Source organism: Lissotriton vulgaris, chromosome 8 (assembly GCF_964263255.1).
Source record: "Lissotriton vulgaris chromosome 8, aLisVul1.2, whole genome shotgun sequence".
Taxonomy (NCBI): domain Eukaryota; kingdom Metazoa; phylum Chordata; class Amphibia; order Caudata; family Salamandridae; genus Lissotriton; species Lissotriton vulgaris.
In genome coordinates, this window is record NC_141696.1 from 709,751,834 (window position 1) to 709,775,649 (window position 23,816).

The window sequence follows — 23,816 nt, forward strand, 5'->3', positions numbered from 1 at the left end:
GTTTGTATACAGAGAGTCACTCTTCTTGGCAGTTTAATTAAACTGAGATCTAGAAAAAAAGATATTTTGATATTTTTTGACGTGGAACGCAGCAGTGATGTTTAAAACATTCGTAGTTTGAGAGCAAACAGAACCGATAATATTGCAGCTGACAGGTGAGAAGACCACTAAGTTACCCATGGAAAAAGCAGTTTGCTTTATGTCTTTTAATTAACTTTTTTTCCATTTTAGACTGGGTTAGAGAGAGATACAGTGGAAGAAGATGTCTAGTTGGTACGCAATTTCCATTCTGTTAGGATACATTCAAAGATCAAACTATAATATATGGGTTAAAGTCAGAGTGGGCACATAGCGTACCAAATTAGTATTAACAGGGATATATGGTCAATTTCTACAAAAGTTGGCACTTGGCGTAGCAAATCAGTATTAACAGAGATATGAAGCAGTGGTGTGTAGAGGCCCTCATTTTCTTTAGTCTATGTACCACTGACTTGGCTACAATCTAATCACAGATGCATGTGCTTTCATCAAAAAAGGATGCCAATTCATCCACCTTCTCCAATGTGCAGGTGTTACACATATCACATGGATAGTCAGCACTGGATAAGTTGAAGGCTCACTGCTAAGAAAATGATCTAAAAAGTAATGTCTCAAAAACATAGGGCTCAATTTAGAGTTCAGCGGATGGGTTACTTCATCACAAATGTAAGGAATATCTAGTGCATTATATCCAATGGCACTTGTAGTATGGTGGATGGAATATCTGTCATGTTTGTGACTGAGGAACCGATCCCCTGAAATTTAAATCAGGTCCTGAGATATTAACTTTCTGCAGATTTTTTAAAAAATTGGTAATTGAATGACCCGAAAGTTGGAACTTGTCAGAACAAACAATTATTTATGCCCTTGCATGGAGAAGATGGACTCTCATAAATTGCACCAAAATAGGTTCAAATCTAAAGCACATACAAGGAGGGTGTGTTCAAGGAAAACATTGCCTGAAAAGCTTCCAGGCTTCTCTCTGGAGCTAATTTTTAAGCTACTGGAGACCTGGTTTTAACCAGCGGTGAACTATACTGATGTTACTTACTTTGGGCAAAATGGATAAGTAGCTTGATGTTAAATGTAGTAACTCAATCTGCCCATTATTTGGTCTGGCTACTGCTACTCCTCTTTCAATGATCTAAAGCTAGACCATTCCAGCCTGTCTTATAGAATCGGGAGAATGGCCTTGGTGCTGTTATGTAAGTCCGACTTACCTGACATCAGTGTACTCATATGCCTCATATGGCAAGACATATCAGTAGGCCATATTAAGCAGTCTTACATTTCTAACTTCTTTTTAAGATGTTTAGATTGAGAACCAATGGGCCATTGTAGTTTTACTGTCACAGGGGTTTAAAAATCTGGTCAAGAACAAAGTGAAAATAACTTCTTATAACCACAATTTAAAAACATTTTAAAGCAAAATACAAATGCAAAATATGCATTTCACACTTACAGAAACATGTCTACTCATCTCTGTATTAATTATCCAAAACCAAGATTATTTACTGTGGGCTTCCTTTGTTTTAGATACACCAAGTTTCCGGTCAGAGAGTTTATGTCCAATAGGACCACAGGAATAATAGATTGTAAAAGGTGTAGAATATATCAGATACATATTCCAAATGTTGCACACTTGCTCTTTTTATGCCCGGTGATGCATAGGGAAAGAGTCAAACTCCTATGTCAACTCTTTATGGATAAAAGAGTATGTACCTGGAAGCGGTTGCATGAATATCGTGCATATTGTATCTCATGGTGTACATTTCTTTAAAATTGTAAAGGCTGGGTAAATCTGGTACATGGTATATGTACTTATCTTTGTTGTAATGCTATTTAAAATGTTGCCCGATTGTTCAGGTCAGAGGCTTTTGAGAATCAGTAGTTTTGGCTCCTAACAAGAACCACATCGAAAACCGAGTCTGTCACGGGAGACCCATCCATACAGGCTTGGGGTGCGTTGACCCCCTCCTGCGAGTCATTACATCCCAGACTCCATATCCGAAAGCATTTGGTTCCTACAGGGGCTGGGCTATGGCACAATGTGACAATTGACGGAAGCTGCATTAAAGAACTGCACACGTCAGATTGGCCATGTTTTTGCCATGGCCAGCCTGACTTGCGTTGTTCTGACTTCCATAAAAAATGCTACATGGGAGCTGATAGAGCTTCAACACAGCCCATCAGTCTCCGACAGAGCGCTGTTTCCCTGACCCAGCCAATCCTGGCAGTGCTCATATGCTGTTTGGTATTAAAAGCAGCATGATAGCAGTTCTTTGATTGGCTGGAATGCTATTATTCAGTACGCACACTGTTGCCTAGCAGCGTGTCTGGAGGATCAGCTCTTCAAAGTAAGGATATTTTTTTAGGTTAATTTATTTTCAAATAAAGTTATATTTGCATTGTAAAGGATATCGCTGCACTGCTATATAAATAAAACGTACCAATAAGTAGAATGTGCCCCGCTCAACGCTGCAATGCCAATTTAAACATGTCTATACTTTAGGAAATGATTAAACTTTTATGTGCTGCACGTGCCCTACCACTTTTAAATGTCTTCATCAGCCGCTGGAGTCAATCAGAACTTTAAGTAGGCCTGTAACTACCTGCCTTTAGTTTATGTATATGGGAGCCCGTATCTAAAGTTTAATGTATCACCATCTGATTTTGTTGAAGGAAGTTCTGGGTAATTTGTAAATTGTTTGTTAAGATCTGCTATCTTAAGGCATAAATGAATCCATATGTATTTTCCATAGTACTGCCACGCATTTTATCACTAGTTGGATCAATTCTCGTGAAATTTTGTCTGGCTAGATAACTTAATATTTCTATAACTCTACTCTAAATATAGTTTTTTTCTGTAAATAGCGTGCATGCATTCTAACTAATCAAGCAAATAAAATGCATTTTCATATTCGTGTGATTGAAATCTTCATGACTTCCTACTCAAAACTTGAGTCCGCTACCGGCTGTTTGACGAGCTTTACCAAAAAACTAATAAATAAATATGGAAGGCAGGAGATGCCCACGTTTGAAATGGGAGTCTGTAGTAGACCCGCAGCTCTCATCGATATCTGTCTGTGTGCCCACTGTTCAAGTTATTCTGCAGAGTCTCCTATCCAGAAGACAATTATTTCAACCACCGAGCTAAATGTTGATGCAAATAATACACATATAAAATATTTGTGCTAGGTTGTTGGAAAGATTTTTGCTCTGATTTGCCGCTTAAAGCGTGACTTGACTTATACTCTTTTGACTCTCTTATTTTTAGGCTCTGTTACCACATTGCCAGCATGTTATACTAATTTCTACTACATTTGAGTTTAAAGCTGGTGAGAAAACTGAACGCAAACCCCAATTTGGCACAATTGGCAATCAGTTTGTGATGGGACCTCACTAAAAGACAGCACAAAACAGTTTGTGACAATTTTTTTTTTGTCTGACCCTGTGAGATCCCGGAGACTGAAGGGCATATTTCTGAGTCCCTTGCATCATCGGAGCATTACTTTTTTGTGAGGTGAGGCATAATAAGAAGAAATTACTTTATTTCTCACTATTTGTTCCTCTTTCCATGTGTGCTGCATTCTGCAGCCCAATTAGAAAGAGGAAATGCCCCCAGGATTTTTTTGTGCAGGAAGGTTCCTCTTCCTACAGAACAACAACCCTTCTGATAACACAGGCACCCCTGCACCCTGGTGCAAAGGTGCCTGCATTGGCGCTAGGCTGCCAAAATGGCGCTGTAATGCAGTATAAAAAATGTTAGGCAGTAGGACCTCCACGGTGGAGGAGACGAGATGAGGGCGGGATAAGGGAGAGGGGAAGAGGGGGAGCCAGGCCCGGAGAATGGGCAGTTGTAACGAGGAGGCAAGCAGATTGGAACGTGAATAAAGAAAAGGTGTACCTCAATCTTGAGACCGTGTCCTCTGTGGCCCACAGGACACTACAACTGGCGAGGAGGGTGGCCACAACCAATGTGGTGTGTCTGTGCGTTCGTGAGCGCTACTGTCAGGAGCTACCGTGTGAGCGCGTGGAGTGCCTGAAGTGAATTTGCATATCGCTGTATGGGAGCCTACCCCGACCGAGTTCATCTCGGAACATCGCGGTATGGGTGCCTACCCCGGCCGCGTCTGTCTCTCTCCGAAGGAGTGCGGGGTGTCTGAGAGCCCCCCCCCCGACGTTGAAGCAGTGTGGAGGTCCCGCGTTTTGCGGATCGTCAAAGCGATCTGGGTGCCCACCCCAGTCGCGTGTTGCTGTGCCCTCGTTACCTGTGGGTGAGTGCTCCGTCTCGTTTCCCGGCTGCTGGGGAGGTCCAAGTATTGGAAGAGCTGCTGCCAGTGTGAGGAAGGCCAAATCTCATGGGGCCCGAGAGTTCGTGGTGGCCATCTTTAAGTCAGGCGCCTGCACCAATCCCCTGCCAGGAAGTCCCGGTGGCCATTTTGAAGTCAGGCAGAGTGCCTGAAACTCATCAAGCATTGGTAAATTTAACTGGAAAAGCCTGAAATACATCAAGCATTGTAAATTCAACTGGAAAAGCTTGAAATACATAAATAAATTCAACAACAAAAAAAAGTTGCCAAATGCAGTTGGAGTGTGTTTTCTTGTGCATTGGTTAAATCAAGCCCTGACAAATTCAAGTCATTTACGTCCAGTGGTGATTCGGAGTGTGCTTCGTCCAGAACAACAGGGTGGCTGTCAACTGATTCATTTTATGTCTGGAACATGTCCATATGACGCAGAGAAGTGTGAGCACATCGAGTGACATCCAAGAGTCGTTCTGTGCTCGGTACAGCGTCTGCTGCTCCGGTGTAGTGCAGTGTGGCGGCTAGCTGTGGGCTGTCGTCTCAGTCGGTGGTCATACTTGGTAGAAGTCCGCCTCACCACCTTGTCTACTACACCTCCACCTCAAGCGGGCCCGGCGCAAGCCAATGCTGGACATATGGGGGTGCTTGGAGTACCGTTTCTGCGTCCACCTGAACCTTTGGTCCTAGAAACAGGAGGAGGTATGGGTCTTAGATGGAAGGAGTGGCTGGAGGATTTTGAAGACTTCATGAAGGGTTTGCATGTGACCGAAGCAGGTCAACAGCTATCTATCTATCTATCTATCTATCTATCTATCTATCTATCTATCTATCTATCTATCTATCTATCTATCTATCTATCTATCTATCTATCTATCTATCTATCTATCTATCTATCTATCTATCTATCTATCTATCTATCTATCTATGTATCTATCTATCTATCTATCTATCTATGTATCTATCTATCTATCTATCTATCTCTCTATCTATCTCACTCACTCTATGTATCACCCTCACGTAGCATTACGTAATTTAATAGGAAAAGACGTTGGCCAAATCATAAAGGAACTACCTGCAGCAGATGTGGCATCTTACGCTGATGTGTGTGAAGCACTGAATCGGAAATTTCTGCACAAAAGGAACATTGATTATGAGAGATACACGTTTCACCTGGCGGCTCAAGAAAAAGAAGAGCCCATGTGCGTTTTCATCACAGGCCTTAGACGATTGGCTCGTTATTGCGAGTTTGACTCTTTCTCGACAGAAGATGCTCTTCGTCTGAGAGTTATCGAAGGCTGTCAGTCCGAATCACTGTGGCAGAAGCTGTTAAAGAAGAGCTACTTGCCGGACGAAATCGAAGAAATGACACATGTGCATGATCAGGCTGAAGAACATGCCAAAAAGATGGAAGCAAGGAGATGTGAAAAGCGTGAACAAGCCTTCAGGCTTCAATCTCGTAACACACGCAGATATTCTCCGGCGAAGCTGAGGTCATCCCGGTCCAAAATGCAACAGCAATCTGCGAGCCGATGACGTCGCAGCTCCAGTCAAAATAACAGACGGCTTGAACGTCATCTCAAATGTTATCGTTGTGGCTATGACTTTCCCCACACAGATGGGTGCCCCGCTCTGGGTCAAGAATGCAGGAAGTGTGGGGGGAGAACCACTTCGAGAACATCTGTGGAACTTCCAGGAAAGACAAACAGAGTGATCAAGAAAGGTCGTCTCGACCGTTGAGCATACGCCATCACGCCAAAGCAGTACGCGATCACAGAGACTCGTCGAAGGGATCGTCCCTCTCCAGCTGCCAGTCTTACCGAAGTCACAGATCCCGACGCTCATCTTCACAAGAATCAAGGTCACTGCCTCCCATCTCGCAGGACAGTGATGAATATGTATGCATGGTCGCTGACCCCGACCGACTGAAGAAATATCCTCGGCTCAGCATCCAAATTGGCACGCACTGGACTAAATTTGTGATGGACAGTGGAGCTTCTCTCAACTATATACCAGTGGCGGAATATCAGAGGATGAAGTCACCACCTCGACTAAGCCCTGCTCATATTAGAGTCTACACCTGGATGTCCAAAAAGCCACTCCCTTGTTTGAGAAAATTATCAACTAATCTCATGTATCAAGATCGCACAATTCCTGCCTACATCCATGTCATTAAAGGGCCAGAGGCTGACTGCCTTCTGAGTCTTCCAACTGCTGAGCGGCTGAGACTAGTGGACATTCTGTACAAGGTTGATGACGAACTTGATGTGGTTCAGAAATTTCCGAAGTTATTCGCTGGTCTGGGAAAGATGGCTCACTGTCAGATTAGGCTACACATTAACGAACAAATAACTCCAGTAGCTCCAACAAGCAGTAGAACAGGAACTACATGATCTGCTCAAAGCTGACATCATAGAAAGGACGGATGGACCTACGCCCTGGGTCTCTCCAGTCGTAGTCGTGCCAAAGAAAGGTGAACATGACAAAGTCCATCTGTGTGTTGATATGAGGGTGCCCAATACCGCCATTGAAAGAGAAAGACACCTGGACCACATATCAGCGACATGATTGCATCACTCAACGGAGCAAAGATATTTTCCAAACTGGATCTCAATAAAGGTTACCACCAACTGGAAGTACACGAGCAGTCGCGTTACATTACAACTTTCTCAACTCACATTGGTCTCTTTAGGTATAAGAGACTCTGCTTTGGAGTGTCTTCTGCTGCTGAAATTTTTCAAGAAGCCATTAGGAAAACTATTCATCACATCCCCAATGCCCTAAACTACAGTGATGACATCCTGGTTTATGGGTCCACGACACAAGAACATGACACCGCCCTAGAACGATTCTGTCATGCACTAATGGAAGCCAACCTCACGTTAACTAAAGCAAAGTGTGAGTTCTATAAGTCCACATTGAAGTTCTTTGGCCATATCTTCTCCCAAGCGGGAATGAGACCAGATCCAGACAAAGTGGCAGCTTTGAATGACACCCCCAACCCTTGTGATGCAGGAGATGTTCGCTCCTTTTTAGGGATGGCAGCTACTGAGCCCGGTATATCCAGGACTATGCAACAATCAGCTATCCCCTGAGACAACTGACACAAAACAAGGTCACCTTATCCAGTGGTCTGCGGGATGTGAACAAGCATTCAAAGAAATTGAAGTAGCTTTGGAATCAGCAGACAACATGGCTTATTTTGATCCGAAGAAAAAGACGGAAATCACCGTTGATGCCAGTCTCATAGGGCTGGGAGCCATCCTAGCTCAATATGACACCGAAAGTGGCCAACGATACATAATTGCCTATGCCAGCAGGAGTTTGACTGGTACTGAGAAAGCATATTCACAGCCTGAGAAATAAAGCTTGGCTGTTGTCTGGGACTGTGAACACTTCCACATCTTCATATGCGGAAAACATTTCACACTAATCACCGATCATCAGGCCCTCATTACTATCTTTGGCAACCCTCGAGCTAAGATGCCACCGAGGATAGAATGTTGGTGTCTTCGCCTCCAAGAATACACTTATACAATTGTGCACAAGCCCGGAAAAGCAGCAAACCCTGCTGACTACATGTCAAGGCACCCCAAAGAGACAACCAAGTGCAAACCGTCAGTGGTCGAGGAATACGTATGCTTTGTGGTAGATCAGGCCTGACCACCGGCAGTCCCACTAGAAGCTATCTCGGATGCCCCTCGTGAAGATGTCACTCTGCAAGACGTAAAGCGTCGCATACAAAACAATGACTGAAGACACCTAGATGACAACAATCCAAATACCCTGATTGACAGACATGAACTTGTCGCTTTCAAGCACGTGAAGGAGGAACTGTATGAAGCCACCAATGGCCTGCTCTTGAGAGACAATCGAATAGTTATCCCAAACTACTTACGGCAAGGCATCATCAATCTGGCGCATGAAGGCCATCGAGGCATTGTGGCCACTAAGAGAGCACCGAGGGAACGGGTCTGGTTTCTATTGCTAGACCAAATGGTAGAGCTCACGCTGAAGGACTGTCATCAATGTCAACTGGTCAGTCGACCTGATCCTCCTGCACTGCTGCAAATGTCCCGACTGCCGGAAGGTGTCTGGCAGCACGTTGCCGTAGACTTCTTTGGGCCATTTAAATCTGGACAATATATCCTGGTCATCATGGATGAGTACTCACATTTTCCTATCGCACAACTCATTGCGTCAAAGAAAGCGTCCAGCACAATCCCTGTTTTGGATGAAGTGTTCGCTGCCCGGGGCATTCCTAAAATAGTGAAAACTGATAATGGGCCTCCATTCAACAGTCAAGACTTCACAGAATTTGCCAGGCATCTCAACTTTAAGCATCGCAAAATCACAGGCCAATGGAAAGGTGGAAAGATTTATGTCTACGTTAAAGAAAGCCATTCAACAAGCTGAACTGTCTCGGAAAGACACTCAAATGGCTCTAAATGAAGTCTTGCAAGCTTATAGAAACACGCCTCATTCTACCACTGGTAATTGTTCAAGTGCTGGCTCAGCCATGTGTATGTAGGGTGGGGTTGGGCTGGGCCATGGGAGGGAGAGGAAGAGTGGAGTGCACTTATAAGTGCCCATGTCAGTTGGGCCAGCCATCTTAGATCAGCCAAACAGATATGAGCATTCAGGTTTCTCCACCCACTGTATTCTACAGCTGGGTGAAGAAAAGGCACAGACGTCTTGTGCCTGAGCGAGCATCAAACCAACCCACTCCGGCCAATCCCGGCGCTGCACTCATAGTATGAGAGCAGAGTCCTGATTGGATGTGCAGTTTGTCCCAGGAATTGCAAGGAGCAGCAGGGCAACAGAGGAGCACGAAGGGCGAGGCGGCCGGCCGGAATAGGTATTGTTTTAATTTTTATTAATTCAACCCTCCCCGCCACCAACACTGCTGCTGCCCTGCAGCCCTCCCACTACATTTCTGCAGCAGCAGCGACTGGCCAGCATAGGGGGAAGGTAGGAATGCAAGATATTGGATAAATACGATGCATTGCTGCCCTTCTTTCACATATGGCAGCACAGCAAGGTGACTTGCTTCACAGCCCTGTGCCAAAACCCCATAAATGAGGGCCTAAGTTGTCATCCACAATTTCATGCGGAATTCTATCCTTATCTTTCACCGCCCTCTGAAGTAACTTTTAATACAATTCTGTAGCATTCACAGTTATAAATAGACTGCCTTGCTCTGAATTTGTCAGCCCGAGGAAATTGGACTGAAAAAGCGATACTATATCTGAAAATGCCTAATGTGACAAGGCCAGTGTGACAGAAACAGGATACCTAGACTGACATAATCACTTGGCATCGTCTACCCGCACGGGCATTTTTTGCTCACGTCTGACATTTTCAGTGAACGCTTGCCATTTTTTCAGGCGAATGCTGAACACAGTGGTTTCAGGTTTGCAAGGAGTCAAGGGACAGTTGCAAGGAGTGAAGGGACGAAAGAATGAGGGAACGAGAGTTCAACTGTCTTTTTTTGTTGTTAGGATTTGTTACACATCTTTTACTTAGAGGCAGGGTACGTGTTTTTCAGCTTCTTTATTTGCATTTTCTACATACAGATCAAACTGAGTAAAGCCAAGGCCCCTGCTGTCTGCGAGATTACAAGTAATGTAGAAAAATGTACTTCCTTCCCCCACATAAATGTCATCAGATTGAACCTGGCAGAATGTATGTGAGGAAAAACCACATTCCGAATGTTGAGGGTTACCAAGTTATCCCCCATTCCAAGGCGAGGTATTCGCAATGAGGAAGTACTGAAGCACCCGATGAATTCCGCAACATGTGGTGTTGGCATTTACCTGGTGCAACATTATCCTGTGAAATACTGGGGCACACGTAATGAGGCCCCAATCTGAAGTTTTTGAATGTACTTATTCCAGTGCAACAATAACATCACTTTTAAATGTGTCTGAGCCCCAGGCCATGTAGGGAAGGAACACAACTTTCATTACGGCGATTTAAATGAAAGAGTCCCACATGTAATCTTTGTCAAAATGTTGGGATATTACAGACTACATCAAAGTTCAAATAATACGCAGTATGTTATAAACATTCCTATTTACAGTTGCAAATACTGCCCCAGTGATTTAACACTACTAACCTAAACAAAACTTAAAACGATAAAATACAATTTAGCAAAAGACATCAAGCCCTGGAAATATTGGGGCATATTATCAAGGAGGGCGATAAGAGATTATTGCCGTTTTCAGCCGCTGAGCGGCGATAATTACATTGCCCTATTAGCAAGCTGTCGCGAACAGCAGTAAGCGACAGCTTGTAGGCGATAGCGAGCAGTTTGGGGCCCGCTTTGCATGTCAGCGATATTTATCGCTAATGACATGCAAAGTGGGCGTACCCAACCTGTTAGCGGCTGAAAGCAGTTGCTAACATCGCTATCGCCTATCAACGCAGGCGTAGCGATGGAAATATTCGCGCTAAGCGCAAATATCTCCAAAACCCAACGCCTGCTCAGACCAGTTCTTAGCCATTATATCCAATGGGAGGTGTATATTATGGCTAAGACCCTATTGGCGTTAATGTGTGAATATCGCTGTATTCTCAGCGATATTCACGCATTTCGCCGCTATCGCCAGATATTTTATCGCTTTAGAGATAAATGTTGCTAATAGCACGTTATCGCTGCGATAATATCCGGCGATGCTTGGCGATAAAAAAAAACTTGCTAAGCCCATTTAGCGGTAAATATCGCTAGTTGTTGGAAATATGCCCAATTCTGTTTTAGATGTGGCTTGACAATGTAGATATTTTATACCTTATGCTTCTAAAAGCAGTAGTCAGAGAGTTATTAATGCTCGTTCCCTATGTTGATCATTTTCCTTAAGAGTTTTCATTGGGTAGAAAGTGTGCACTGTCTTTAAAAAAGAGTGCTTGTGTTGTATTTGCTGCTTTGTGGGAAAGCCTTATACAGCCTTATGCCTTTTACAGTAAGCCTGGTGTGGTTATAGTGGCAAGTCAATGATCAAGGCTAATCTGTTTATTATGAAATGTTAGATCAGAGGCAGTAGGCTTGACATATGTATTGTGAAAGTGTTAGTTAAAGTAAAACCCTCTATCAATCTATTGTTATTATAGTATGTATACCACATGCAATATATCATTCCAAAATGGACATCGCCTGATATGCTTACATTTTTAACTTAGTTTTCTTTCGCAGGCATGAAGCTGTCAACCTTTTTCGTTTTTCTACATTTCTTTTTTACATTTATCTTGCATATGCTTGTAGAGTTTGAATGTGTCTGTTTCATTGTAGGTGGGTTAATGCAAATGAGTGAGTGGGAGGATGAATGATGTGTTATTCAGTGTCTAAACTCGCCAGAACCTGAAGAGGCACTATTGGGCCAGATATAGGTGAAGGACTGGGTTATTTAAGACCCAGCGGTGCCAGGGGACAACACCTGAAACCTTCGTGGGTAACCTGCTCCGGTGTACGAATGACAGAGACACGGGACACTTCCTTCGGCGTCAAAGATTCAAGGTTTATTTACTGCAGGGAACACAGAAGTCACAGGAAGTACAACGAATGTAGGTTCGAGGAGACTGCTTCAAATTGGTACTGTGGATCGCTCCTTTTATACAAATGTCTCCCATAAGGTTGCATGGTACACAAAGGTTTACAACTCGGTTCCCACAATTATCCCCGAGAGGGGTCACTTTGGTCGCTTTGATACATCCAAGGTCCGGGGCCTAAGTGCGGAAACATTTGGCGGTTCCCAACTGTAAAAACCCATCTTCCCACCATTAGTACATTCCAATCGGCAGTAAAACAGACCGAAGAGGGAACAAGAACAGGTGCAGAGGAAGATGGAAACAGTGGGGAGATCGAAAAGGGTGTAAAAGGGGAGGTATCAGGAAACACGAGCTACAGGCATCAAAGGGACGTGCCTAATGAGATGCACGGCTGAGACAATAGACCAGCACGGCAAGATGAGCCTCGAGCGGGGCCATCTGCCTTACAGCATCATCCCCCTCGTCATAAAGACACTTTCAAAGAACATGTGTCTTCCGCGGATGTCTTGGGAATCCCAGGGTCGCGAAACGGACAACGTCCGTTCGCTGGCTACTTGAGGGCAAGAGACAAAATGGATGCCGTATCTAAGATGGAACCCGTGGGTACAGATGAATAACCCACGTAACAAAAGAACGGTTTAAGTTAGCACAGCGAAACTGCGCACACTTACTAAACTCGACATTTGCGGTTCGTAGATACCAGACTCGACCATATTCGTGCGAGTCGAAAACACCACTTACAATTGTCACGGAACCTCAGACGCTCCTTTTGCCCTCATGTAGGCAAGCACTAGTCGGAATCATACTCGATATTCATCAAACCATCTAGATGTTGCTGCAACATAGCTCTGTCCAACCGAGTCCCCTTGGTAACAGGTGGCTGTCTTATACACGTTGTAGCGCAAAGGCCACATAAGGCAGGACCACACTGCACACAAAGGCAACACGTGAACAGGAATGCCACAACGACTCCGATGATCATCAGAATCTTCCAACCCCAAGTCGACATCAGGCCCCAAAACCACCCAAGTAGCGTCCAATCCCCTACATCCACGTGTATGGATTCAGAGATCTTATGCAACTTTGAGATGGCTTGATAGACGGTCGGAGCATTATCTGGAATAAAAATACAGCAGCTCGAATGGATCACCTTACATACCCCACCTCGATCTGCTAAGATCACGTCTAAAACCATACGGTTTTGTAACGTCATAAGTCTATCCGCCTGAAGTTCTGTGGTGATATTACCGAGGGCACTGGCGGTAATATTAGCTGTCGATTCTACCACTTGAGTCAACTGTCTCAGGTTCCTACTATTAACTATAGGCCCCCAAAACGGGAGGAAACCCTTGAAAAAGTCTCCTGCCTCTTGACCGGCAGTATCCTCTTCGCTAATTACGCCTCTTACAACTCTAGTTTTGTGATAGTCTGCGTCTACAGTGAACGTCGGAGGCAACAGATTTGCGATAAAACATGAGCCCATAAAGTCAGAGGGCAACCATGCATACGCACGATCATGGCAGACAAAGTACGTACCCTTGGCAGCCAGAAACACAGGGGACGAGACCATCGGCAGAATGTAATTCTCGGTGCAAGCACTCTCTCCAAGTCGGGCTTTCGATCTTCGGCCACGACCCATTAGACAAAAATTACCAATGTGAGGTACGACCCATATCGGAGGCGAGCTTTTAAGCTGTTTTTCACTCGTGAGCGCACTATACTCGACCTTACTCAGGACCCTATAGGCTTGTACCTCCTCCTCTGGGATGAGCGACGGCTCATAGATATCTCTATCTAAATCTTCTATCGCTATGGACAAAGGCTTATGATACGAGCCAAGGCCAAAGTAGGGAGAACGTGGCTCTCGACTGGGGTAAGAATCCAGTGCGCTTCGAAACATTGTTTGGAATGCTCGAGCTGAACCCTGGGAACTATACGGTAAGACCAGATATGGAATTCCCTTATCCGTGGTATGTGGCATTAGTCCACACACCCAACAATTAGTAGTATTAACCACTAACTGGTGCTGATGAAGGAGCTGAATAAAGGAATTATTTTGGAATTCTGCACGTCTAGCCTGCTCGTGTTCAGGTAGGATATGGAAAGAATGAGGGGATACAGTGGAGGTAAGTTTAGGGTCAGAAGTAGGAGTAGGTATGGCAGAAGGTAAGAAGTACGACATCATATAATACACCTCACCCGCCAATAGTGCAGAAACAGTCAAGAGTAATACAAACATTTGAAACATAAAACATTTGGTACAAGTAAGTTGTTGTAGCTTGAACCTTTGCGCCTGAGCTTCTTCCAAGTCCATCAGCTTTGAAAACGCCATCCCCTATGACCGTCCGCAACGTTTCTTGACGCACTTCGTTCTGTGTAGCAATAGTCAATCCCTAGGAGTTCCCAGGAACCGACGGTCTTTAACCTAGCGTCAAGACCTGCTAACCAGAAGGAAGTACACGCGCGGCCCTACGGCCTTTATTCACAATGTATACGTAAAATGTCTCTCAGCTGTGGAAGCAAAAATACATATGGAACGAAACTCAATATATATACAAAAATAATTACAATGATACGGGTGTTCGGACTGATCGTGGAAAACGGGATAATGCAATTGTCAAGGGACAGAACAGAATCTTTTTATTTGTCCTTAGTGCTAGAACGCAAAAAGTATCGAGTTTTCCCAGGACGTGTATGTTCATCAAACAAAGGATCCGATGAGGGAACAGAGTCCTGTTGATCAGTCGAATGTTCTGGTCTTGAGTCTTTTGATGACAAATGTTCAACAGTGTCTTTCTGCTGCACTGAGGATTCTCCGACAGGTTGTGCGTCACTAAAAGGTACAAACGCCGGCAATCCGTCGGATTCAGCTGAAGCAATGCCCCTCCTCACCCACGAGTCTGCCGGTAAAGGAATAGGAACTTTCTTCGTATGGGTGGCATGCACCCAATTTTTTCGGCCCTCTAAACGGACGGCAGTTCTCGTGGCAAGGAGGACCTGGTAGGGTCCAGTAAACCGGGGTTCCAAGTTCTTCTTACGGGCAAAATTTCTGGTTACCACCCAGTCTCCGGGCTGGAGCTGGTGGCCTGGACCCTCCGTCTGCGTCGGCAATGCTTCGTAAACCTGTTGGTGAATTAACCTCAGTTTAGCAGTCAAATCATGAAGATAGTCAATCAACATTGGGTATTCAAGACTGGAGAACACACCCGGTCTAGGGACCCCCCACACATTCGCAGGACGGCCGAACACTATCTCATAGGGACTAAGCCCTACTCGGGAGTGTACGGTTGCCCTAGTTGACAATAAAGCTAAGGGTAAAGCATCAGGCCACGAAAGACCAGTCGTAGCCTGAATCTTCGCTAGCTTCAGTTTAAGGGTGCCATTATACCCTTCAACCAAACCAGCTGACTGGGGATGATTGGCGCTATGGAATTTTTGATTAATTCCAAGGCCCTTACACACACTCTTCATCACATTCCCCACAAACTCACTTCCGTTATCAGACCATACAATTCGAGGCATTCCGTACCGAGGAAAGTATTCCTTCAGTAGGATTTTCGCAGTCGACAGGGCAGTATTGTCTTTAAGAGGGTAGGCTTCGATCCATCGGGAGAACGCGCAAACCACAACTAAAACGTATTTCAGGTTGTTGCATCTCTCCATATGGATGAAGTCTAATTGGATCACCTCAAAAGGACACGAAGGGGGAGCAAAATGTCCAGAAGGGGTTGGGGTTCCCTTACCAGGATTGTACAACATACATACCATACAATTCTTAACCAACCGTTCAGCACATTTCGTGATACCATCATTCTTCCACACATGGGACAGCAGCTTACAGATACCTTTCACACTAATATGTGCTAACCCATGTGCCATTGTCACAACAGCTAGCACATACGCATCCGGTAACATCCATCTCTTATGTTCCGACAAATCAACCCAACAACAATCATTTGCATCCAACTTTCCCGTACTTTCTTTCCACTTCGTCTTTTCAGTCTCGGTGGCCTCATCTTGAATCGCTTTCACACTCTCGATAGTGTCCTCACACATACTAGTCTCTGTAGGCCACCTAACCGAACTCGTCACATACATTCTAGTGCTAAGGTTCCGGGCAGTCTCCTTAGCAATCTCATCCGCAAATGCATTACCACGACCAACATCATCCGTCACCTTACGATGTGCACTGCATTTGACAATCGCTACCTGCTTAGGCAACGTAAGTGCATCTAACAAATCATTCACAAGTTGTCCATGCTGAATCTTCGTACCATGCGACGTCATAAAACCTCTCTCTCTCCACAACCGTCCAAAGCTATGCGCGACACCAAATGCATATTGGCTGTCGGTAAACACATTCACACGTTTCCCTTTCGCTAACACACACGCTCTAGTTAGAGCGATCAGCTCTGCAGCCTGAGCAGAGTTCTGATTCAATCTCGCAGTTTCCACAACAGTATTCAAAGTCACAACAGCATACGCAGTAGTCACATCACCATTCGGCAATTTAAAACATGAACCATCCACATACAAAGTTCCGTCTGGATTTTCCAAAGGAGTGTTTTTAAGGTCCACTCGGCCTTTTGTTTCCTCTTCAGTCCTCAGATAGCAGTCATGGGCTGCTATTTCATCTGACTCTGTGCTAATTGGTAACAAAGTCGCCGGATTCAGAACATTACAACGTTTTATCTGAATATGACTTGCCAACAGCGTCAACTCATACCCAGACAACCTCGCACTCGTCAAGTGCTGAGTTTTCGTGCGATTCAAAAGAGTATCGACCGCATGCGGAACCATCACCGTAAGCATATTATCCATGACCAGTCCTGCTGATTGTCGGATGGACACCGCAGCTGCCGCTGTTGCTCTCAAGCAACTCGGCAATGCTCTGGCTACCGGGTCCAAGGTCGAGGAAAAATATGCACATGGACGTTGCTTACCACCAAAAGGTTGCGTTAAGACACTCAAAGCACAACCTTCCCTCTCGTGAACATATAATGTAAACGGCTTGCTGTAGTCAGGGGTACCTAACACAGGAGCCGAACACAATGAGTCACGTAATTCAGAAAAACTTTTCTGACATTCTTCCGTCCATGGTAAAGGAGTTGAAACATCCTTGCACGTCAGAGCTACCAATGGTTTCGCTAGCAATGAAAAATTTGGAATCCACTGCCTGCAGTATGACGTGATACCTAGAAAGGCACGCACATCTCGTTGGGTTGTTGGCACAGTCATTCGTGCAATTGCTGCAATTCTCTCTGGGGTCAACCGTCTTCCCTCCTTTGACAATAAGTGACCTAGATAGGTTACTTCTTGACAACAATATTGGAGTTTAGAAGGTGACACCTTGTGATGTAAGTCACAGAGATGTTGCAGCAACGACACCGTAGCAATTTTGCAAATGTCCTGAGTATCCGCAGCCACCAATAAATCATCAACATATTGGATTAAGGCCGCACCAGCCGGCAACGAAAACGCATCCAGTTGACCCTTCAAGGCTTGACTGTAAATCGATGGACTCTCACAGTAGCCCTGAGGAGCGCGTTTAAACCGGAAGCTGCGACCACCAAGAGAGAAACCGAAAAGGTCTCTGCTTTCTTCGGCAATCGGAATGCTAAAGAAAGCATTCTTCAGATCGATCACCGAGAACCATGATGCAGAAGCTGGAATCAGAGTCAGTAGCGCCGTGATGTCAGGCACAACAGGGAACTGAGGAATCACAATTTTATTTACCTCCCGTAAATCGATAACAAAACGATAAACAGGTGGTTTTGAAGGATCAGTACGTTTTAAAATAGGCAGTACAGGGCTGTTGCACACGTTTCCCTGCGTCTCTTCAATAACGTCTTTCTCGATAAGATCATAAATGATCGCTAACAGTGCTCGTTCACCATCAAGAGAGATTCGATACTGGGGAATACGTGGCAACCGTACATTAGATTTCAGCTGAACAACATAAGGGGAGATGTCAAGCAGGCCCACGTCATTGGGACCTGTTGCCCACAAAGATGCAGGAAGAGAACTCAATTCCAGTGGAAGCTTATCGAGAGACAAGTACATAGGAGAGACAACCCTCTCTCCTAACGTAAGTTTTACACCCGTAGGAGAACAATACAAAGTTGCATACAAACGTTTTAGCAAATCCAGGCCCAAAAGATTTTCACCACAACCAGTAGTTAAAATCAACGGAGCTTGGAGCTCACGAGGCCCAATTGTAAGGGGCAAAGGGCGTGAAACTGGATTGCTAACAGGGGCGCCAGAGAATCCAACGGAAACATTAGTTAAGCCAGACAAAGGTGCGCCAGGGAGTTTCGAATGCATTATGGAAATTTTCGCTGCACCAGTGTCCAACAGAAAAGGCTCAACAACGCCCGATGTAGCAACTGCGACATAAGGCCCTCTCTGATCAACCGGAAATGATACCACTCCCTCTCCTTGTCTATGGCTGTCCTAGTAATTACTGTCGTCAGCATCCTGATCGACGTAATAATCATCTACATTGTACTGCGCAGATCGTCCTTGCGATGATCCGCGTTGATCAAAACAGTTATTGGAATTGGATGAGTTATCTGAACGATCATTTTGAACACTACGACCCCTACCACGCGGTGTCTGCTGAGAACCACCACGACCTCCTCTAGATGAGTTACCACTGTTACAATCGTTTAGAATGGGACAGTTGAATTTTAGATGACCCTCCTGTCTACAATAGGCACACTGATTGTACCCTAACGAAGATCTTTGGGAAGAGGAGTCATTTCGAGGTTGCGACCTATTCGATTGCGACTGCGGTCTATTATGCTGCGAAGCATTCTGATTGGAACGCGGAGGATACGCTTGCTGCAACAACACCTTAGTTTTAAGTTCTTTCGTCTTTTTATCAGCGCGATCGTTCTCCTCTTTTTCTCTGTTCTCATAATACTGTGCCGTAGCCAATATTTGAGCAGATGTAGAAACGGCCCACGCACTCTCAGAGTTTTTTAATTTATTGCTCAAATCGGGCAATAAGTTAGAGACAAATTTGTCCACGAACAACCGCTGACCACCCTCAGTACCCATATCCTGACCACTATGATCGATGAATGCCTCCTCAAATCTCGTAAAGAAATCAGAGACACTCTCGTCCTTTTTCTGTTTACAAGCTGACAATTTGTCCCAGTTCACCCTCATAGCTGGCATAAGAGTTTTCATTAGCGTAATTATTCTCTGAGGGAGAGCAGCAATCAACTGTTCGGGTTTAGCACCACCAGTTTGCAACCCATCCGCCGCTATAATGGCAGCCCAACCACCACCTAATTCGTTGGCATGATTTTCCTGACGAATCTTAGCCCATACCGGTTGCGGTACGACATTGCCAAACAGCATATCAATAGCGGCAAGATTCATTATCGTAGCGTCTACAAGCTGCGACAATTCTTTATAGTACCCTGCAGGATTTTTGCGAGGGTCAGGCAAAGATTGCTTCACCTGCAACACTTACGATCGTTTCCATGGGAGATGTATCCATACTCTCTGGAAATGCGGCGGAATAATAGGAACAGCTGCATTATCACCGGGCATCCACACTGGTGGAACTTCGCGCATCGGAAACTGACCGCGGATGTCTTGGGAATCCCAGGGTCGCGAAACGGACAACGTCCGTTCGCTGGCTACTTGAGGGCAAGAGACAAAATGGATGCCGTATCTAAGATGGAACCCGTGGGTACAGATGAATAACCCACGTAACAAACGAACGGTTTAAGTTAGCACAGCGAAACTGCGCACACTTACTAAACTCAACATTTGCGGTTCGTAGATACCAGACTCGACCATATTCGTGCGAGTCGAAAACACCACTTACAATTGTCACGGAACCTCATAGGTGGGACTGCCAATGTTAGTTTTTTTTAGTCATCTGAATCAAAACCATGCTAAGGTATGGCAAATACATCAGGAAATATATTTAACTCCTAGTTTGACAGGCATTTCATCGATATAAAACCACTGATGTATAAACTTAGCTGATTCCAGTTTACTCGGCTAAAAGCTGATGAACTCCATTCAACAAAAAGAAAACCAATTAAAGCTGAAAGATTTCCAGTAAGTGATTAGAAAGAAGAGTATAACTTTGAATAAGAAATCAGCTTGTTAGTAGATTTGTAGTTCTCATCTTTGTAAGAAATTAGAAATTCTTCAGTTGCCAATGCACAATTAGCCATGGCACTGCTTATAAGGAACACGAATTTCCAAGAATGACTGTCGAGAAAGCTTGCTATTGTTCTGAATTCCATCAAGGCTGAATTTCTCAGAAGTCTTTCTTGTGCATGATCAGAATTTTATAGACCTGCTTTTTCACTCATACTCGTTCAAGGTTACATAAATGAGACACCTTGCTTGTGTTTGCTCCTTTTAAGAAATGTTTGATTGTAGCTACTTCTGCTTCGTCTTTGAAGTCTGTATGCTACATTTTCCTGCATAGCTACTTAGAGTAAACTTGTAGCTGTGAAGAATCAATTTTCTGTAGTTTTGTTGCGTTTGTCTTGTCGTCAACACATAGGGCTAAAATGATGCGGAACAAAATATCAAAAGGTATGCCATTTTCAAATCATAGCAGGCACATATGCTCTTGATGTTGTCTTTACCTTTGAAAGGTTGAATTGGAGTCAGTCTTTTTTTAATTTCTATCATTACAATAGTTACCCCATAATGAATGCAAATTAATGTACTTGTTTCTGATGCGTTAAACCTTTTTTGGATCTATATAGTTTCATTTTTATTAATAAGTAGCATAGATAGTCCTGCCACATTCTCAAGTATCTTACAAGGTTGAAAGGCTTTTTTGTTGTATCCTCAGAATTTTGTAAGGGTTTAGAACCTTCTTGTACACATCTGTGAATTATGAATTTTCAGAGACTTCTAACTGTCCATTCTGAGTCATAGTGGAGAAAATCTTTGAAGATCGTGGGGCATATTAACAAGGCGTTGATATAAAATTATCGCTGCTTTTGCGGCCGTTTTAGGCCGAAAAGCGGCGATAATTTTAATGCCACATCAGCAAAGACACGCTATTGTGTGTTTTGCTGATTTTGTTCCCGTTTCCAGCACGCCTAACTTCGCATCTCTAATGAGATGCAAAGTAGGTGTGTCTGTGGAAACAACATGTGTAAATATCGTGAAGGCAGCTTTGCGATATTTACAACGCATGAAAGCGATTATTTTAATTGCGCTACGTATGCCTTAACTCAGGAATTTAACGTCAGTTAAATTCCTGACTAAGGCATACCCAACATGGGAGGTGGAGTCATGTAATACGACCAGAGGGTCATATTATCAAGCATATCGCCGTTTTACATGGAACATTGCTGAAAAACCAGTGATGTTCCATGGAAAAGGGCGCTATCGCTGGAATATTCATCGCCATGGCGCTAAACGTTGTTAATACAACGCTAGCCTTGGCGAAATATTCCAGCGATAGGAAATAATGCGGTATACAAGGTCAGCGATAATTATCGCTGCCTGTTGCAAATATGCCCCTAAGTTTCTGAAACCTTAAAACCTGGCTGTTCAATCAGTAACTAGTTGTCTCCGCTTCTGCTCTACCTTTTATTGTGGCGCCAAGAAATCCCCTTGGGGATGATTCATTTTGCACCTAAAAAATAAAAAATACAAAATTACAGGCTGCAGAGAACAGAAAGGGGTAGAAACTAAAATAAATTTTGTATTGTCTTGTTCTGGCCCAGAGTTCAATAAGAATAGTGCTTATATGCTGACATTTGCTAACATCCATTGTCATACCCGACTATGGATTGCTTAATGGCAATATAATAACTTTTATTTATCTAGGACTTTCTCCGAATGACCATGGCATTGTACTGCTTTAATTAAAACATGTATGTTGAATTACAATCAAGGTGAGTATAGTTCGCATATACAATTAATACCTGAAATCAAGATAGGAACTGTTCATTAGTGCTTCTTTGTGATTTTGTTTAATTGTTTTAAAGTCATATTTTCTTTCTGCATTTTAAAATGGGTACCTATAATTACTCTTAGGAATTTTTTTTACATTTAGTCTACTGATTTTTCTATCCACACCAGAAGGCAAAAAGCTCATATATCTGTGGTCATCGAGGAACGTGCAGTATTTACTTTTACTGCCAATGGAAAGAATGCATTTATTAATTAATTTATAAAGCGCCAGAATCACCCCCGAAGGGGCATCTCCGCACTATATGAAATAGAAGGGATTTGATTTTCTAAAGTCCAATCGGCTGTTTCTGTTGTCAATAAAGGGGTTCTATTGATTCGTACTGACAATGGAAGGGATTTGGTAATATTCATTTTACTCATATTAGCAATATAAAGGATATGATTTGTTAAAAGTATATTGATTCATTTTATTGTCATTTCATTTGGTTCTACCATGCAAAGCTACTATAGGAATGGCTGTCAACAAAATCAGAGATCTGAACAACAAATAGCCACGCTTGGTGTTCATAAAAACGCAAATTGTTGAGAACTAGAACTTATTAACCGCATGCGCGCTAGCGGGTTTTCCTGCTGCGCGCTGAAATTTAAAAATCGCGGGTAACGTGACAAAGCCAGCTCGTCATGCGCGCAGCGCAGGTAACGCCCATGACGAGCTGGCTTTGTCATCCGCATAGAAGGGGTTAAATGTGTTATACGGTTGGGCAGCATGCTAATAATGAGAGAAAAGAGCGCCACATCTTGGTGGTCTGTTAACAGTATTTACCTATGCTCCAGTATATTCATCAAGAGCTACAGACATTTCAGCATGGTTCTGGGTTCCAGAAATATACTGACAAATGGTTTGCCAAATCTGAACTCAATTACTTGGAAACCGTCTCATAATTACAAGTAGAAATTGTAGAGAGTGCCGATACCTATGGTAGTTTGCATGGCCAATTTGCTTTTTGTTGTCAGCAATTCCGATATTGCAATCCACGGTAGTAAATGCTGTCTGAATGTCTCACAGGATAACACTATATAATTCCTTCCTATATCGTTGCCATGAACAGGCTAAAACCCAACCGCAAGAAATATGACAGTAGTGAACGTTCCAAATGATTAAAATTGTGTAACCAGGAATTTCTCCCCTAAACAATAACTTCTGAAGTCAGCTTGTTTCGGGTTGAAGGGAATCTGCATCCCTTGGGGGTTGAATATTGTTTCCTTATCATTAGGGCAGGTGAAGCCTATTTCAAACGTTGGTATGCATTGGTGTCTCGATTGGTCCAATGTGCAGGAAAAAGACATTACAGAGAAATCTATGCTTATTTGTAAAGGTCATGACCTTCTTCGGATTACTTCCAGATGGCATTAATATTTCAACAGACATTGTTGAGTCTTCTAATAAATTGAAAAAATGCAGGTGATCCAGAGCATTGATTTGCAATTGAGGTTGCAGTTAAACAAACGTGGTCTACTCTATGAAATTTTTCTAATTTATCACTGTCTCATCAGAAAATAATACTGGTCCAGGAAGAGCTTAAGGGCATGTAAATCGAAGTCATATTTTTAAAAATGTCTCCTGAGCTGAGAAAATCCTATCAATCGTATGACTCATTCATGAATGATCACAGCGATAATGAAATTATGACACATTATAATGAATTTCTCAAAGCTGCTCTGTCCACGTGGGTCAGTGTCTCCCTCCAGGCATTTTTCTTTTCATTTTACCACTTCACTGCATTCTGCTTACCATTAGTTTTGAGTTAATCTAAAGCAGTACGTTGCTTCTGAATTTTTTCACTTTCTCTCACCGTAATGGTTAGGCTGGAATGCCAATAGATAATAATATAGCTTTAACATTAGAATCATAGTGTGTTTAAACAGCATCTTACAGCAATAGAACTGAGAAGTATTCTAACAGGGTAATTTAGTTGTATTCATTTTTCATTTAAAGGGATTCAGTATTTGGAATTG